The following is a 20,316-nucleotide window of genomic DNA, read 5'->3' as shown; positions in this document are numbered from 1 at the left end:
TATATATATATAATGTTTGGGGGTTCTAAGTCATTTTCTAGCAAAAAATACAGATTGTTACTTGTAAACACCAAATGTCAGAAATAGGCTGAGACATGAAAGGGTTAATCATAATAAAATATTGACATGAATTGTACATTATATGATGATTATATATCGGGGGGTTTCACCATTATTGGCACATTGCAGCTCTGCGATTTCTCAGACATGTTTGCAGAGGGGGTGGCACCATCACTACTCTATTACAATACATTGGGATGATCTGCACTGGATATTATTTATAGGTGTCACCATTACACTTAGATGTCCATTTGTAGGATTGTATAAAGGAAGTGTGGGGGTTGTGTATACAGAGGACGGGACATACTGATCACCATTGTACTCCATGAAGAAACCTCTATTCACTGACCACACCCACTTGCTGACCACGCCCACTTGCTGGCCCACACATGCACAGGTAGCGCACCCCATCCCCCCTCCAAGTTTTTTCTCCATCTTATCTTCTTAACATTTGGTAGTCATATCCCAAAAATTCTAAGAAGTATCTTCTTAGAATCTTTGAGGAGAAAATGCCGATGTCCGTGGTCATTGTGCTCAGTAAAGAAACAGGCGGTATTGGACTGGTGCTCAGTGGTGGGATGGGGGGCTCCGAGGGTACAGTAGGGTGGACAGGGGGGAAGTGGGAGGACAGAGAGGGGACAGGGGGCAGTAGGGAAACACATGGGAGGATGGGACAGTAGGGGAAGACATGATAGGACAGGGGACAGTAGGGGGACTCATGTACCCCTACTGCCCCCTGTCCTCCCATGAGTCCCCCTACTGTCCCCTGTCCTCCCATATGAGGGGGCAGTAGGGGGACTCATGGGGGGACAGTAGGGGGACTCATGGGAGGACAGGGGGCAGTAGGGGGGCACATGGGAGGACAGGGGGCAGTAGGGGGACACATGGGAGGACAGGGGGCAGTGGGGGGACAGAGGTATGGACATTTTGGCAGCAGGGGAACAGATATGAGAGGGGGCATTGGGGAGGAAAGAGGGGAGGACAGGGGGCACAGAGGTGTGGGCAAGGGGGCAGTGGAGGAACAGAGGTGTGGATGGGTTGCAGTGGGGTGAATTAGGAGATGAATACCTGGGTGATGGTGTCCTGGTCTGGAGGTTGATGTGGATCTCCTCTGATGAGTCTTCTATGGTTGGGGTCCTCTCGGATGGTCCCTCTCGGCTCCTCTGATGAGTCTTCTATGGTTGGGGTCCTCTCGGATGGTCTCTCTTGGCTCCTCTGATGAGTCTTCTATGGTCGGGGTCCTCTCAGATCCACAATCAGGGGAAAGTTCTCCTCCGTGTCCCCGATGGAAGATGGAGGCTTCTTGTCCTGGCTGAGAGGTGTGAGGGACGTTCTGTGTCTGCACTACGGATCTGGGAAGATTCCAATCACATTGTGAGCCAGCTTCCTCACAGGGGGCCCCTCCCCCACAGACGCCTCAGGGCCATGCTGACTACAAACACAGTGTGGGGGAGGGGGGATCACAAAGAGGACCCCTCCCCCATTCTCTGGGATGACACAATAGAATCTCATTCCAGATTGGTCATGTGAAGAAGGTTTGTTGGACGTTCTTCTGGTTAGTGGAGGGAAATGAAGGTTGATTATTGAGCGCAGTGAGGAGAAGATTGGGAGGAGCAGGATGGGGAATGTTTCTCTCTCATATTGCACCCCCCGGGGGATCACCTCATACACTTCATCTTCTACATGTGCTGGACGCCATGACACTCATTTCTTGGGGGAAACTTTCTCCCGGAGATCTTGGAGGAGATGAAAGGAATGTTGTACGAGGCATGTGTGAGACGAGGCACATGACATCACACGCCCCGCCTTCTGCATGCGCGGTGTAACACACATTTTCATACTGGTGGTGTGGGGGAGGGGAGGTACAATAAGGGCTTCAGCAGGGATTGGATGGCATTGGATCCATGTATTGGCTTGCTGGTTGTACACGGGTCAGTCTATTGATCGATTTGTGTACAACCAGTCTGTCAGGTTTTTCCTGAATGATCAATACTACCGGCTATAGGCGGCAACACCGATCATTGTATTCTGATGGTGGGGGAGGGTCTCCTCTGTCAGAGCATAATAGCACAGCGGGAGGGATTCTCAGCAACATGTAAAAACACAAAGTAGCCAAAACCTGGGACTACATAGAAACATCATCCACACTTCTATTAACCCCTCCCATACCGGACACCCCTCCCCCTCCCATACCGGACACCCCTCCCATACCGGACACCCCCCCCCTCCCATACCGGACACCCCTCCCCCTTCCATACCGGACACCCCTCCCATACCTGACACCCCTCCCATACAGGACAACCCTCCCCCTCCCATACCGGACATGCCTCCCCCTCCCATACCGGACACCCCTCCCATACCAGACACCCCTCCCCCTCCCATACCGGACACCCCTCCCTCTCCCATACCGGACACCCCTCCCATACCGGACACTCCTCCCCCTCCCATACCGGACACCCCTCCCATACCGGACACCCCTCCCATACCGGACACCCCTCGCCCTCCCATACCGGACACCCCTCCCATACCGGACACCCCTCCCATACCGGACACCCCTCGCCCTCCCATACCAGACACCCCTCCCATACCGGACACCCCTCCCTCTCCCATACCGGACACCCCTCCCATACCGGACACCCCTCCCCCTCCCATACCGGACACACCTCCCCCTCCCATACCGGACACCCCTCCCCCTCCCATACCGGACACCCCTCCCCCTTCCATACCGGACACCCCTCCCCCTTCCTGCCCAGGATCATTTTCAGATTTCAGCGCTCTCATGCCGCGTACACACATTCGTTTTTCGGCATGTAAAAAACAGCGTTTTTCAGCCTCTAGAAAAAAACAAAGTTTTTTCCAACTTCATCATTAAAATGGCCTTGCCCACACAGGATCGTAAAAAAAAATGCTCTAGCAAAGCGCGGTGACGTACAACACGTACGACGCACTATAAAGGGGAAGTTCCATGCGGATGGCGCCACCCTTGGGGCTGCTTTAGCGGATTCCTGTTAGTAAAAGACGATTTGCACTTTTCTGTCTGTTACAGCGTGATGAATGTGCGATCTTCATTACGAACGCTAGTTTTACCAGAACGAGCGCTCCCGTCTCATAACTTGCTTCTGAGCATGCGCGGATTTTTCACGTCGTTAAAGCCCACACACGATCATTTTTTACAACCGAAAACCGACATTGTTTAAAACGTCGTGAAAAAATGGAGCATGTTCGAATTTATTTTGTAATTTTTCAGAACTTGATAAATGCCGTGAAGCCCACACACCATCGCTTTAAATGACATTTTTTTTAAACTTTGTTTTTTACATGCCGAAAAACGATCAAGTGTACGCGGCATCACACTTTGAATGACAATTACTCCGTCATGTAACACTGCACACAGAGGACATTTGTATCATTTTCTTCCCACAGATTTCTTCTGGTGATATTTAATCATCTCGGGGGTTTATTTTTTGCAAAATAAATGAGAAAATTCCAAACTTTTTTTCTTAGTTTCTGTTACCGTATTTATCGCGGTATAACGCGCTCCCGCGTATACCGCGCACCCCTAAAGTTGCCCCCAATCCGGTGGAAATTTTTTTTTTTGTACTTACAGTTTTGGTGTCTTGCGCGGCGTCCATCGGCGGCTTCGTCGGGTCCGGCGTCCTTCTGCGGCGTCCTCCCCGCTCATTTCCCGCGCCGAGTTTTGAATACTGCGCCGACATATACAGAGCGCAGTACACTCGTGTATTGTCGGCAATGCTCGGCTACCCGCGCTGACGTCCTGTACGTCCAGGACGTGAGCACGGAAGGAGCCGAGACTGCCCGACTATACCCGAGTGTACTGCGCTCGGTATATGTCGGCGCAGTATTCAAAACTCAGCGCGGGAAAGCGGGTATCGGCGTATACCGCGCACCCACGATTTTGCCCTGATTTTCAGGGCAAAAAAGTGCGCGGTATACGCCGATAAATACGGTATATAATTTTACAAATTAGTAATTTTTCTTCTGCACTGATATTCAGGGCACTGATGGGCACTGATAAGGGGCTGCACTGATGGGCACTGATGAGGGGCGGCTCTGATATTCAGGGCACTGATGGGCACTGATGAGGGGCGGCTCTGATATTCAGGGCACTGATGATCGGTGTAAACAATGTACTCTCTGTGCCCTATCAGACCCACCAGTTATCTCCTCTCCTTTCCTCACACAGAGACAGTGCATTAGGAATAGAAATGCCGATAACTGGCAAGTCTGTTTACATGTGACCTGCTATGATTGGACACAGCTGATCACATGGCAAAGGGCCCTTGTTGTTGACCCTTTACCCCAATCTGTGATCACAGAGCAAACCCAATGCGCGCCCCATGGAGTTTGCGGGTGGCGCTCGTGTATTCACCACTTACCAACCACAATACATCTCTATACATTGGAGGTTGGAAGTGGTTTATCGGGATTACAGATGAAGATATCGGCCATGACCCCGGCGCCGTTCTTTTCTGCAGGCGGTCGGCTTTCTCATGAAATCTGTCTGAGACGCTCACAAGCCGCTGGGCTAGTTTCTGAGGCGGCGGCCTTACTGTTTCCGCCGGTTCACCCGAGAAACGATCGGATGTGACCAGCTGCTAGCATTGGCCATCAAAGCGTTAGAACTCTACTCCAGTGATGGGAACTCATGGCATACAGAGCCCTCTCTGTGGGCACACCAGAGCTGCCACCACTGCCCGCCCTGTGACAAGGGGAGAAGCGAGCGTGGGCTGTCAGTGTATTTCCCCCGCTCACCCCCTTTCACCCATCAAGCAGTACAGGGCAGGGATCGCTGCCCACTCTGATTCCTCCTGCCTCCCAATTGGCTGCAGCCATGGACCAATGAGGAGCCAGGACAAGTGCACCATGGGACATGTAGTCCCAGAAGACTATGGGCCAGATTCTCGTAGTTTGGCGTATCTTTGTGCGGGCGTAGCATATCCTCTTTACGTTACGCCTCCGCAACTTAGACGGGCAAGTGCTGTATTCTCAAAGCACTTGCTCCGTAAGTTGCGGCGGCGTAGCGCAAATAGGCCGGTGTAAGCCCGCCTAATTCAAATGTGGAACAGGGGGCATGTTTTATGTAAATAACTTGTGACCCGACGTGATTGACGTTTTTCACGAACGGCGCATGCGCCGTCCATGGAATATCCCAGTGTGCATTGCTCCAAAGTACGCTGCAAGGACGTCATTGGTTTCGACGTGAACGTAAATGACGCCCAGCCCAATTCGCAAATGACTTACACAAACGACGTAAAATTTTCAAAATTCGACGCGGGAACGACGTCCATACTTAGCATTGGTACGCCGCATGTATGCCTCATATAGCAGGGGTAACTTTACGCCGGGAAAAGCCTAACCTAAACGGTGTATCTGTACTGCGTCGGCCGGGCGTACGTTCGTGAATTTGCATATCTAGCTGATTTACATATTTCTAGGCGTAAATCAGCGTACACGCCCCTAGCGGCCAGCGTAAATATGCAGTTAAGATCCAATGGCGTAAGAGACTTAAGCCGGTCGGATCTAATAGAAATCTATGCGTAACTGATTCTAAGAATCAGGCGCATAGATACGACCGCTCAGACTCAGAGATACGCCGGCGTATCTCCTTTGAGAATCTGGGCCTATAGCTCTATTTTCATCAACTAAAGAAAAACTACAGCCCCAGCATGCCCTGCAAAAATAGGAGGAGGGGCAGAGGGATAAGAGCGAGAGGAGTGCGGAGACGAGGGCGAGAGGAGTGCGGAGACGAGAGCGAGAGAAGTGCGGAGACGAGGGCAAGAGGAGTGCAGAGGCGAGAGCGAGAGGAGTGCAGAGGCGAGAGCGAGAGGAGTGCAGAGACGAGGGCGAGAGGAGTGCGGAGACGAGAGCGAGAGAAGTGCGGAGACGAGGGCAAGAGGAGTGCAGAGGCGAGAGCGAGAGGAGTGCAGAGGCGAGAGCGAGAGGAGTGCAGAGACGAGGGCGAGAGGAGACTAAAGCCACAACAGCCCCTGGAGAAGAGATTTGAGGTCTCGTTGACACCAGATCTCTCCATAAAGAGGACCTGTCACCTCTTATTTCTATTACATTAGATCTCCATAAAGAGGACCTGTCATCTCTTATTTCTATTACATGAGATCTCCATAAAGAGGACCTGTCATCTCTTATTTCTATTACATGAGATCTCTCCATAAAGAGGACCTGTCACCTCTTATTTCTATTACATGAGATCTCCATAAAGAGGACCTGTCACCTCTTATTTCTATTACATGAGATCTCCATAAAGAGGACCTGTCATCTCTTATTTCTATTACATGAGATCTCCATAAAGAGGACCTGTCACCTCTTATTTCTATTACATGAGATCTCCATAAAGAGGACCTGTCACCTCTTATTTCTATTACATGAGATCTCCATAAAGAGGACCTGTCACCTCTTATTTCTATTACATGAGATCTCCATAAAGAGGACCTGTCACCTCTTATTTCTATTACATGAGATCTCTCCATAAAGATGACCTGTCATCTCTTATTTCCATTACATGGAAGGTTTATATTTCTTGTAATAGGAATATAAGTGATAAAAAATAAAGGGACGGTGTAAAAATAAAAAGTAAAATAAATAATAATAATAAAAATAAAAAGATTTAAAGCGCCCCCATCCCTCCCTGCGCACAAATGCTTAAAGTTACAGTGTTAAAAAAAAATTGAACGTAAAGTGCCCCCCATCCCCCGTGCTCACATGCAAATGCGAACGCACACGTATGTCCGGCCAGCAATCGCACCACACATGTGAGGTATCACTGTGATCGTCAGAGCGAGAGCAATAATTCTAGCATCAGACCTCCTTTGTATCTCCAAAATGGTAACCTGTAAATGTGTTTAAAGAGTCACCTATGTCGATTTATTGTAGTTTGTCGCCATTCCAGGAGCGTGCGCAATTATAAAGTGTGACATGTTGGGTATCTATTTACTCGCTGTAACATCATCTTTCACATTATACAAAATAATTGGGGTGATTGTTGTGTTTTTTTTTCCTACCAAAAATTGCATTTGCAAAACCGCTACACAAATACTGTGTGATATAAAAAATTGTAATGATCACCATTTTATTCTCTAGGGTCTCTGCTAGAAGTAAAATGTTTGGGGGTTCTAAGTAATTTTCTAGCAAAACGTACTGATTTCAATTTGTAAACAAAAAGTGCCAAAAAAGCCTGGGGGGGTCAAGTGGTTAAAAGGGGGGAGGGGTTTCCTTGGGTTGTAGTGAATAAGAAGCACATGGCCCTGAATGACTTCAAATTTGACTCCCCCTCCCCCTCTCTCTTTGTTTGTAGTCAGCATGGCCCCAGGACGTCTGTAGGGGAGGGCCCCCTGTGAGGAAGCTGGCTCACAATGTGATTGGAGTCTTCCCAGATCCGTAGTGCAGACACAGAACGTCCCTCACACCTCTCAGCCAGGACAAGAAGCCTCCATCTTCCATCGGGGACACGGAGGAGAACTTTCCCCTGATTGTGGACACTTGTGAGCCGGAGGAAGAGAAGCCGAGAGTTGGGAGAGATTTCCCCCTTCATGTCCAGTCACCGTGCTGGGAAGAGTCAGAAGTCACCCGACCATAGAAGAGGAGCCAAGAGGGACCATCCGAGAGGACCCCAACCATAGAAGACTCATCAGAGGAGCCAAGAGGGACCATCCGAGAGGACCCCAACCATAGAAGACTCATCAGAGGAGCCAAGAGGGACCATCCGAGAGGACCCCAACCATAGAAGACTCATCAGAGGACCCAAGAGGGACCATCCGAGAGGACCCCAACCATAGAGGAGCCAAGAGGGACCATCGGAGAGGACCCCAACCATAGAAGACTCATCAGAGGAGATCCACATCACCCTCCAGACCAGGACACCATCATCCAGGTATTCATCTCCCACTCCCCCCATCCCCCGCTATCTCCTCCATCCACCCCTATTTCCCCTATTGTCCCCCTGTCCACCCCTCTATCAGCCCACTGAGAACCAATGCCTCTTTTCTCTCTACTATATTCCCATTTTTCCTAAAAAATCACTAATGTCCAACATTTCCCTTGATTGAATATCCCCCCCAACACCACTGACCACAGATAACGGGCAATTTTTTCCCTCCCATTTACCTCTCATTTCCCACTTGTCCACCCCACTTCCCTGTCACCCCAACTGCCTCCCTGTTCACCCCATTTTGTCCCCGTCACCATGTTGTGTGTTACTAGAGTCTGGTCAGCCAGCTAGATATGTGTGGAGTCTCCCTCTAGTGGTGGGCAGAGGTATTGCAGGCTGTGCCAAGTCTATCACAGCTGGTTTTACTGGCCAGTAGGGATGGGCTTGAGCATTTTCACAACCCCATGTGCCCGATCCCGCCAGGAAGCCGGCACTGCAAAGCACTAATCACAGGCAGTGAGATATTTCCCGATCTGCAGGGATCCCGACCAGAAAATGTCTCACTGCCTGTGATTAGTGCTTTGTAGTTCCAGCTTACTGGCGGGATCCAGTGTGCGCTGTTATACAGCTGTTACCCCTGTCTGGGGTGGGAATTTGGGGTTCTCCAGACAATCTGCCAGCGTGTTGGGTGATTTCTGTGGATATACAACAGAAGGTGATACCCCGTGTGTTGTCTGACCCCCCACATCCCTGTACCCCGATACCATAGTCTGTAACAACAGACTCCTCCCACTGACCACTATGGCTGAACATTGTTTTCATCCTGCTGACCACAGACCCAAATCATTTGTCCCCCCTGACCAGCAGTATAAGGGGCACTATTAGCTGGATTCAGGTAGGGGCGCACATCTTTGTGGTGGCGTAGCGTATTTACACTATGCCGCCGTAAGTCAGAGGAAAGTACTGTATTCACAAAGTACTTGCCTCCTAAGTTACGGCAGCGTAGTGTGAATAGGCCGGCGTAAGCGCGCCTAATTCAAATGAGGATGTGGGGGGCGTGTTTTATGCATATTAACTGTGACCCGACGTGATTGATGTTTTTTACGAACGGCGCATGCGCCGTCCGTGTACATATCCCAGTGTGCATTGTGGCAAAGTACGCCGCAAGGACGTATTGGTTTTGACGTGATTGTAAATTATGTCCAGTCCTATTCACGGACGACTTTACGCAAACAACTTAAAATTTTCAAATTTCGACGTGGGAACGACGGCCATACTTAACATTGACTATTCCAGCTATTTGATGGAATAACTTTACGATTGAAAACGCTTTACGTAAACGGCGTATCTTTACTGCGACGGGCAAGCGTACGTTTGTGAATAGGCGTATCTATGCATTTTCATATTCTACGCCGAACTCAACGGAAGCGCCACCTAGCGGCCAGCCTAAATATTGCACCCTAAGATACGACGGCGCAGGCTGTCGTATCTTAGATAGGTTTAAGTGTATCTCAGTTTGAGAATACACTTAAACTTAGGTCGGCGCAGATTCCGAGTTAGGTCGGCGTATCTACTGATATCTACTGATACGCCTGCCTAACTCTCACTGAATCCACCTATATGACTATAATATTGTGCTGACCTCTCTACTCTATATATTGTGTTGTACATTACAATAGTGCTGACCCCTCTACTCTATATATTGTGTTGTACATTACAATAGTGCTGACCCCTCTACTCTATATATTGTGTTGTACATTACAATAGTGCTGACCCCTCTACTCTATATATTGTGTTGTACATTACAATAGTGCTGACCGCTCTACTCTATATATTGTGTTGTACATTACAATAGTGCTGACCCCTCTACTCTATATATTGTGTTGTACATTACAATAGTGCTGACCCCTCTACTCTATATATTGTGTTGTACATTACAATAGTGCTGACTGTTCACCCTTTTACTAATATATATATATTACAGTATATCACAAAAAAATACTGTATAGAGAGATAATGACTGGCAGGACTGTGGGTGGGGTGTGGGGGTCACCTCGGTTCTCATACACATGGTGAGGGGCTCCGGGGTGTATGACTGATGTGGAGAAAACATTCTGCTCTCTCAGAATCCTAATCATTTGAGTTCTGGGTTCTGGAGCCCGAGGTTTTGTAGAGCTTTGGGTGGGATAAATCCTCCACTCCCCAGGTCCACATTTTTCCTAGAATCCAGACCTCATTATTGGTGTCAGCTGTGCCCAAGCCTTTATATAGGGGAGCTGACTGATCAGGGCTCTCTCTCTGCTGCTGGGTGAAAAGACTGACTGCTGACACAACACTATACAATGTACAAGAGCTGCCTGTTTGTTTTGTGTAACCCCATTGGGTGGGCTCCCTCGTAGTCAGGAATAGGGGTGATATTCAGGTTCAGGGTAGCAGCCAGTGGCAAACGCTCCCGCTCAGTTGGGTCTCGTGGTCGGTCATCCAGCAATTGCCCCATCTATGTTCCAGGCGGGCAGCATGACGATGGGTGAAAGGCAGTGGGTGGGCATCTCCTTCTCCTATGCGTCCAATAGGATTGCCTTCCTGATTGGCCGGGAGGAGAATCAGTGTGAGAATAGCGAATATTCATTCACTATTCTCGCACAACTGGGTGGGCTCAGAGAGCAGTGCTTTGCACCCCAAGACCACCCTATTTTGAAGCCTATTAGAGCCTCAGGCTCTAATCATGTGCTTCAAACCCCCATTAAAATACATGCATCCGGTGCCCCGAATGTAGATTAGGAGGCCAGATGCATGGATAGGGGGCGGCACTCGTTTGCCACTGTTAGAAATTCCAGGGCCCCCTGTACAGCCTACCTGATGCCCCCCTCAAGAATATCAAAACAATATTTTCACAAAAAATACATGAAAATCATTATTAGTGGAAACAAACATTCCATTATACATTTCATCTTCAAGACAAAATTCTCCCCAAACAATAATGTACAGTACATATTCCACCAACTCCCAGTTCAAATCCCCCCTCCCAGCACTAATCTTTGCCCCCCAGCTCAAATCCCACCCCAATTCCCCTTCTTAGCACAAATCTTCCTCACCAAAAAAAAATCCCAGGCCTAGCACACATCCTATTTCTTCTCAAACTTTCTATCCTAGCACAAATCTTCTCCTCCAAATCCCCCTTCCCAGCTCAAACCCCCCCAAACCCACCTATTAGCCCAAATTCCCCCACCCCCTCCTGGCACAACCCCCCATCTCCCAGCACAAATCTTTCTTCAATCCCCCTCCTAGGACAAATTCCCACAAATCCCTCCTCCTAGCACAACCCCCTCTAAATTACCCTTCCCAGCACAAATTCTTCCTTCTTACCCAAATCCCCCCCCCAGCACTAATCTCCCACCCCCCTCCTAGCACAAACCTCCCCTCTCTTGGCTCGAACCCCTCCAAACCCTCCTAGCACATATCCCCCCATTATTCCTTCTTGAACATATCCCCGCTCCCCAAATTCCCATTACATTTCCCAGTACAGAGATCTTCCCCCTCCCCCAACTTACAGGAGGAAGTCACTACAAAGCCAGGAGGAGGTGTCCTGTGTTGCGCTCTGTCGCATTCAGAAGAGCGTTCATCCATACCGCACATCGCTCTTACTGCAGATTGCATTGCTCTGGACACAGTTTGATTACCGCCCCCTATCTCCTTCAAGGGCTGCTCACCTCCCGGCAGCAGGAAGTGTGGATGGGGGGCGGTAATCAAACTGTGTGTGTGTGTACAGTGCAATGCGATCTGCAGTAAGAGCGATTCTGTCTCATGTGCTCTACGGAGGAGCGCTCTTCTGACAGAAGGCGAGAGTACAACACAGAGCACCTCCCACAATGTACCCCATACCCATTCATATGAGGGGCGGGATCTGGGGGCCCTTTTGTTAAAGGGGGGTTCCAGATTCCAATAAGCCCCCTACCTGCAGACCCCCACAACCACTGGGTCAGGGTTGTGGGGATGAGGCCCTTGTCCCCATCACACCCTCCCCATGTTGAGGGCAAGCAGCCTGGTATGGTTCAGGAGGGGGCGCTCATCGTCCCCCCTTTTCTGGCCTGCCAGGCTGCTTGCATGGATAAGGGTCTGGTATGGATTTTGGGGGGACCCCACACCAATTTTTTTTACATTCTTAGCATGGACTTCCCCTTAAAATCCATACCAGACCCAAAGGGCCCGGTATGGATTTTGGGGGGACCCCACGTTGCTTTTCTTAAAAAAAAAAAATTGTGTGGAGTTACCCTTAAAATCTATACCAGACCAAAAGAGCATGGTATGGATTTTTTTTTTTTTTGGGGGGGGGAATGACGTTTTTTTTTTCTTCGGTCATAGGGCTCCCTTTAGCCACTTCAATACACTGGGGCAGATTCAGATAGATCTGCGGATCTTTAGATCCGCTAGATCTACCTGGTTTACGATCCGCCGGTGCAATTTAGCGAGGCAAGTGCATGATTCATAAAGCACTTACCTCGCAAACTGCACCGTCGGATCCTAACTCCCCCCGGCGGAATGCAAATTCCGCGGCTAGGGGGAGTGTACAATTTAAATCAGGCGCGTTCCCGCGCCGATTTAACTGCGCATGCGCCGGGGCGAAAAAGCCCAGTGCGCATGCTCCAAATGACGTCGCTACGACGTCATTGTTTGCGGCGGGTACATCGTTTGCGGCCATCGGTATTCCCGATCGCGGTACGCAAACGACGTAGAAAATTTAAAAATCGGCGCGGGAACGTCGGCCATACTTAACATTAGCTACCCCTCATAGAAGCAGGGGTAGCTATCCGCCGGAAAAACCCGAACGCAAACTACGTAGAAAACGAGCGACGGGCGGGCGTACGGACGTGAATCGGCGGTTTTCCTCATTTGCATTTGCGACGGGTAAAAAATTGCGACGACACCTAGTGGCCGGCGGGAGATTACAGCCTAAGATTCGACTGGTGTAAGTCACTTACACCAGTCGGATCCAAGGGAGATCTATGCGGAACTGATTCTTATGAATCAGTCGCATAGCTCCGACGGTGGGATCTCACAGATCCGACCGTCGGGTCTCACAGATACGACGGCGGATCAGGAGATCCGCCGGCGGATCTCTATCTGAATCTGCCCCACTGTATTATAAATTGTACACTGCACTATATACCCTGCGCTGTAATATATCTCTCCCCTGCTCTCCATACTCTGCAGTTTATATATATATATATTTACTATACAGACTGTATATATATATATATGTGTGTGTGTGTGTGTGACCAGAACACTGTAACCCCTCACAGTACTCTTGTTGGGTGCAGGAAAGGGCCCTGCTGTTAAGAATTATTTTAGAAATTGTAATTACATGCCCCTGTTAAATACAGTCGTGGCCAAAAGTTTTGAGAATGACACAAATATTAGTTTTCACAAAGTTTGCTGCTAAACTGCTTTTAGATCTTTGTTTCAGTTGTTTCTGTGATGTAGTGAAATATAATTACATGCACTTCATACGTTTCAAAGGCTTTTATTGACAATTACATGACATTTATGCAAAGAGTCAGTATTTGCAGTGTTGGCCCTTCTTTTTCAGGACCTCTGCAATTCTCCCCGGCATGACTCTGCAATTCTCCCCGGCATGCTCTCAATCAACTTCTAGACCAATTCCTGACTGATAGCAACCCATTCTTTCATAATCACTTCTTTGGAGTTTGTCAGAATTGGTGGGTTTTTGTTTGTCCCCCCCGGGTGCCTTTTGAGGATTGACCACAAGTTCTCAATGGGATTAAGATCTGGGGAGTTTCCAGGCCATGGACCCAAAATGTCAACGTTTTGGTCCCCGAGCCACTTGGTTATCACTTTTGCCTTATGGCACGGTGCTCCATCGTGCTGGAAAATGCATTGTTCTTCTCCATACTGTTGTTGGATTGTTGGAAGAAGTTGCTGTTGGAGGGTGTTTTGGTACCATTCTTTATTCATGGCTGTGTTTTTGGGCAAAATTGTGAGTGAGCCCCCCACTCCCTTGGATGAGAAGCAACCCCACACATGAATGGTCCCAGGATGCTTTACTGTTGGCATGACACAGGACTGATAGTAGCGCTCACAATTTCTTCTCCGGACAAGCCTTTTTCCTGATGCCCCAAACAATCGGAAAGAGGCTTCATCGGAGAATATGACTTTGCCCCAGTCCTCAGCAGTCCATTCACCATATTTTCTGCAGAAGATCAATCTGTCCCTGATGTTTTTTTTGGAGAGAAGTGGCTTCTTTGCTGCCCTTCTTCACACCAGGCCATCTTCCAAAAGTCTTCGCCTCACTGTGCGTGCAGATGCGCTCACACCTGCCTGCTGCCATTCCTGTGCAAACTCTGCACTGGTGGCACTACGATCCTGCAGCTGAATCCTCTTTAGGATACGGTCCTGGCGCTTGCTGGACTTTCTTGGGCACCCTGAAGCCTTCTTCACAAATGCAGTGAATTTTTTTTTTATGGGATTAAGTTAATTTTCATGGCAAAGAGGAACTTTGCAATTAATTGCAATTCGTCTGATCACTCTTCATAACATTCTGGAGTATATGAAATTTCCCATCTCAAAAACTGAGGCAGCAGACTTTGTGAAAATTAGTATTTGTGTCATTCTCAAAACTTTTGGCCACAACTGTAGGGCAGAAAAATTAGGCCTTGGGTGTTGGTGGTGCCCTAGACCTAAAATATTGTTGGAAGCTAGCATCATCAAGATTCAGGAATATGATAGTCGGCATAGGCGGTTTTCAAGGGATCCCAGATCCATAGCAAATTCAATCAGTTAAATCAGCATCAGGTACTTGATAGCTGCTGATCCAGGACTGATTCATTTTTTTTATAAATGTGAGCCTATCAATGGAGTCTGTGGACATGCACACTCTTTGATCTGTTACAAACTCTCCAGCAGCACTGAATGTGCGTTCAGAAAGCACGCTGGATGCAGGACAGGCCAGTAGCTCGTTTGCATATTGAGCAAGTTCTGGTCAGTGGTCCATTTTTAAGACCCAGTAACCCAGTGCATGCTCTGTTGGAAAGGTCTCCAAGTCTGTATTTGCCCCTAGATATTCCTGCACCATGTAATGCAGACGCTGACGATGGTTGCTTGAACCTCTCGGCCCTGGGCTCTGAGGAGTAAAAAAATGTTTAAAGGCATCGGTCAGCCGGCCACCTTCTCCGCTCTTCCTCTGACCGAACAAAGCCTCAGGAACACATTGTCCAGCACCAGGAAATGGTAACCTCCCAGGGTCTGGAAAGGTGTTGCACATGTATAAGATTATTGTTCTGATATCATTTATTATCATCTGAGTAGTTTTCAGAGTTTGGCACTAGATGGCGCACCTACTTTTAATTACTGTTAAGTCTTGTGTTCGGACTTTTTGGTTGCAGCTTTCTTTCATTTGTGATTTTCATCAATTGCTTTGTTTATTCACATTGAGAGGTGGAGGGATAAGCGCAGGAATATTTTTTTATACAATGATCAGTGCTGATGGATATACCCTGCGGCAGTGATCGTCCCCCAAAAAAACCCGACTGGCTTGTTGAATTTATTGTTCGATAAATCAACTTTAGTACAACCAGTCTGCCTATAGATGGATAGAAATTCGTCTGGATTCTACCGAGCCAAATTTTGATCTGTCTATGGCCAGCTATAGTGTGTGACTGTTGCTCCTATGAAAAGTGATTCATGCTTGGATCTTTTTCCAGAACTGTTTGAGAGGTGGAGAGGAGGTGATATGTTGCCTCCTCATTGCCTGATTCACGGCCCATTCACACTAGAATGCAGTGCGGGAAAAGACACATTCCCGTGTGACTTCCCGCACCACGTTCCAATCACACTGCCCTTAACGTCACCATAAATGCAGGACGCAAACGCAGTGTGTTTACCCACACCAGATCACATGGTACAAAAGTAGCATGCAAGGGGGTTGCCATGCGTCTCATAAATGTAGTACATGCAATACTTTTGGTGCAGTGCGATTTTAAGGTCATTCAAAATGAATGGGGCAGAAATCACACTGCACAGAACTGCATATGAATTGCACCGAAACCGCACAACATTCCCATGAGATTCCCATGCATTTGCTGGTGTGAATGGGCCCCTAACATGATAATTGCAGTACTACCCCTCTACAGTCACATGCAGGGCGGTTGCACTACAGCCCCATTGAACTGCATTGTCACATTCAGTGTCAGTAACATTCTGTTTAAGCACAGCATTGTGGCCGGCGCATGTGTACAGCTGGTAGCAGTTGTATGTTTAGTGTTCAGACAGGAGCTCAGTAAAATCATGGCTCAACCACCCGGTTTTACTTCCCCCAGACACATGTGTGAACAAGCCCTAAGGATCCTCTGAAACAGAACAGATCCCACTTCAATCAGCAGAGGATCCATGAGCAGATCCCTTCCTGATTTAGAGCTGAACAGGATGGTTGTCAGTTTTTTACATCTGTGCCCATTATTGTTTGTGGCAGGAGACACAGGAGGACCTGTGACAGCTCTATGGGCGGCTGGATGAAAACCGACTCCAGTGTCTATTTACTGTCTGGTTACATCAGGCTTTCTCCGATGTGTCACATTTAGGTCCAGATAAATGGAAGAGGACTCAGTCCTTTTAATTTTTTTCCCCAGACCTGGAAGAATTCAGAGGGAGGTGTAAAAAAGTCAATTTACATCAGCCTGTCCATAGGGCTGCATGGAACTTCCGATCAGGTCCCCCTGATAGGGCTGCATGAACCTTTACGATCAGGTCCCTCTGATAGGGCTGCATGAACCTTATGATCTGGTTGTCCTGAAAATTTGAGAGGAGGACTTGAATGGAATGCCCATGTGAAAGGAACCCTGTAGGTTACCAGAGTGCACTTTCTGCACTCCTGTGTCCTCTATTTAGCTGACAGCGGGCTAAAGTCTGCAGTGACTTGATGTAAAAAATATTGGTACTATGCAATAGGATGCCACAAACATTTTGGCACATGCAGATATATTATCCTCCTCCCTTCTTTACCCAACAGGGTTTAGGGATTGGTGGGGATGATAGGCGGGAGGACGGGGGGCAGTTTTTTTATTTTTAGCCCCAGGCCCTGGATTACCTTGTCCCAGCACTGGGTCAAAGGTAATCTGAATGAACTGAGGGGCTAGTTGGATACAAAAAGATTAGGAGGTGCAGTGTTTCCTGGGAATGGGAGGAGGAGTCTTCTCTCTCAAAAATGTTGTCTTGAAAAACTTCTGGAAAATACATTACTGGTGAGTGTAATGCCTTGTACACACGAGTGGGTTTTCCGACGGGAAACAATCCTTTATAAATCCCAGGGGGAAAACTGAGAACCTGCTTGGTAACTTTTCCCCCATACACACGAGAGGTTTTCCCTTCGGGAAAACTCCAATGAGAGCTTTGGACAGGAATCCTGACCGTGTGTATGCTCCATCACAGTTTTTCCCATAGCAAAACTGCCAATAACTGCAGGGAAAAAGTCAGCCGGGAATCCCAGCGGGAAAAAAGAGAGCAGGTTATCTTTTTTTTTTGTCTGGCATTTTTTGGCAGTTTTCCCGTCAGAAAAACTGCAAGGGAGCATACACACGGCTGGGATTCCCGACCAAAAGCTCTCCTCGCAGTTTTCTCGTCGGAAAACACGCTCGTATGTATGAGGCATAACTTGGGTTTTCAGAATTTGGCTCCTATTGACTTCAATGAGGTTTGTATTTACATTGGCAATGTTTGGATTTTTAAATGTATTTGCGAAAGGTGCCCACAAGTCAATCCCAAGCACCCCCCCCCCCCATCACTATGCAGCACAATGCTCCAAAGTAGAACACAAAAATTGATTCTCCTGCAGGAAATTGTAATCAATTCTCAATTTTACCAGCCAATAGGAATAATAGATTGTCCTCAATAAAATAGAATACAAATATTTAACTACTTAAGACCCGGACCATTATGCAGGTTAAGGACCTGTCCCCTTTTTGAGATTTGGCACTGCGTCTCTTTAAGTGACAATTGCGCGGTCGTGCGACGTGGCTCCCAAACAAAATTGGCATCCTTTTTTTTCCACAAATAGAGCTTTCTTTTGGTGGTAATTGATCACCTCTGCTGTTTTTATTTTTTGCACTATAAACAAAAATAGAGCGACAATTTTTAACAAAAAAAACAATGGGCTAGAATCAGGTAGAGGGACGTAAGTTTGTGCGGGCGTAGTATATGTTATTTACGCTACGCCGCCACAATTTAGAAAGGCAAGTGCAGTATTCACAAAGCACTCGCTCCTTAAGTTGCGGCGGCGTAGCGTAAATCTGCTGGCGTAAGCGTGCCAAATTAAAAATTTCAAGAGGTGGGCGTGTTTTATGTAAATAAAACATGACTCCACGTAAATGACGTTTCTCACGAACGGCGCATGCGCCGGCCGTGAACGTATCGCAGTGCGCATGCTCCTAATCACGTCGCAAATAGTCAATGCTTTCTACATGAATGACGCAAACGATGTAAGATTTTCAAAATTCGATGCGGGAACGACGTCCATACTTAACATTGGCTATGCCTCATATAGCAGGAGTAACGTTACGCCGGAAAAAGCCTTACGTAAACGACGTAAAAAAATCCGCCGGGCGCACGTACGTTTCTGAATTGGCGTATCCAGCTCATTTGCATATTATACGCTGAAATCTACGGAAGCGCCACCTAGCGGCCAGCGTAAATATGCGAGACTTGCGCCGCTCGTATCTTAGCCTAATTTAAGCGTATCTGGTTTCCAGAATACGCTTAAATTTACGAAGGTAGCGTAGATTCAGAGTTATGACGGCGTATCTACTGATACGCCGGCGTAACTGTTCTCTGAATCTAGCCCAATATTTTTTTTACTTTTTGCTATAATAAATATCCCCCAAAAATATGTAAAAAAAAACCAATATTTTTCCTCAGTTTATGCCGATACGTATTCTTCTACCTATTTTTGGTTAAAAAATTCCAATAAGCGTTTATCCATTGGTTTGCGCAAAAACTATAGCATTTACAAAATAGGGGATCTAACAACCTGTATTTTAATTTACTACACATCTACTACCCTTTGCTCCACTTGACCCTCCCTTCCAGATTGTAAGCTCTAACGAGCAGGGCCCTCTGATCCTTCCTGTATAGAACTGTATTGTAACTGTACTGTCTTCCCTGATGTTGTAAAGCGCTGCGTAAACTGTTGGCGCTATATAAATCCTGTATAATAATAATAATAATAATAATAATAATAATAATAATAATAATAAGGGGATAGTTTTATTGCATTTTTATTCATAATTTTTTTTTTACTACTAATGGCGGCGATCAGCAATTTTTTTTGTGACTGCGACATGGCAGATACATCGGACAATTTTGACACATTTTTGGGACCATTGTCATTTTCACAGCAAAAGTGACAATTACAATTGCAGTTTGGGAGTTAACCACTAGGGGGCGCTGAAGGGGTTAAGTGTGACCTCATATGTGTTTCTTACTGTAGGGGGCGCGGCTGGATGTGTGACGCCATTGATCGTCTTTCCCTATATCAGGGAACAGACAATCAATGACACTGCCACTGTGAAAAACAGGGAAGGTGTGTTTACACACACCTCTCCCCGTTCTTCAGCTCCTGTGACCGATTGCGGGACACCGGTGGCGATCGGGTCCGTGGGTCCCGCGGACGCGGTCACGGATTTTCGGACCGGGAGTCGCATGCGTGCGCCCCCATGGCTGGGCTTAAAGAGACACATACAGGTACGTGATTGTGCCCAGCCGTACCATTCTGCCGACGTATATCGGTGTGAAGGGGTCCTTAAGTGGTTAAACATGTATAATATTGTACATATTCCTTCTATATCTATATCTATATCTATATCTATATCTATATCTATATCTATATCTATATATATATATATATATATATATATATATATATATATATATATATATATATATATATATATATATATATATATATATATATAATATATTTAATAATGAATATAAACAATAGAAAGCAACTTTATTTAATCTTGTATATAGAATTCTGACTTTTTTTTTTCTGTATAGGTGGATTGATGAACCGAGTTTTTGGTCAGACTTGTCAGACTAAGTCAGATGGGAAAACGAGCCATATGAGTGTCTTAAGTGCCGGAAAGTCTTTTTTGCAATTCACTGGCGGATTCACGCAGGATTCAAGACATATCAGTGTTCTAAATGTTGTAAGTGTTTTGGATCCTCTTCAACATTGATCGATCCTCAGAGGACAACAAGAGAGAAGTAATTTCAGTGTTCTGGAAGTGACAATGGCTTTACAGTAAAGTCCAACCCATGTATACATAAGAGAAGACATTTCAGAA

General features: G+C 47.2%; 1 protein-coding gene and 2 pseudogenes across 2 annotated transcripts in view; 1 reads left to right on the top strand and 2 right to left on the bottom strand.

The window, feature by feature from the left end:
- LOC120928403 (zinc finger protein 300-like) overlaps positions 1-20,316 on the bottom strand; it is a 1,021,177-nt gene that overhangs the window by 187,868 nt on the left and 812,993 nt on the right. The gene's annotated exons all lie outside the window — the stretch shown is intronic.
- Positions 1-20,316, top strand: part of LOC120928420 — a 399,135-nt pseudogene that overhangs the window by 97,220 nt on the left and 281,599 nt on the right.
- Positions 1-20,316, bottom strand: part of LOC120928419 — a 304,228-nt pseudogene that overhangs the window by 64,561 nt on the left and 219,351 nt on the right.

The sequence above is a fragment of the Rana temporaria genome, chromosome 2, assembly GCF_905171775.1.
Source record: "Rana temporaria chromosome 2, aRanTem1.1, whole genome shotgun sequence".
In the NCBI taxonomy this organism is placed as follows: domain Eukaryota; kingdom Metazoa; phylum Chordata; class Amphibia; order Anura; family Ranidae; genus Rana; species Rana temporaria.
Note: the sequence above shows the minus strand (reverse complement) of the source record. Positions and strands in the feature narration are given on the sequence as shown.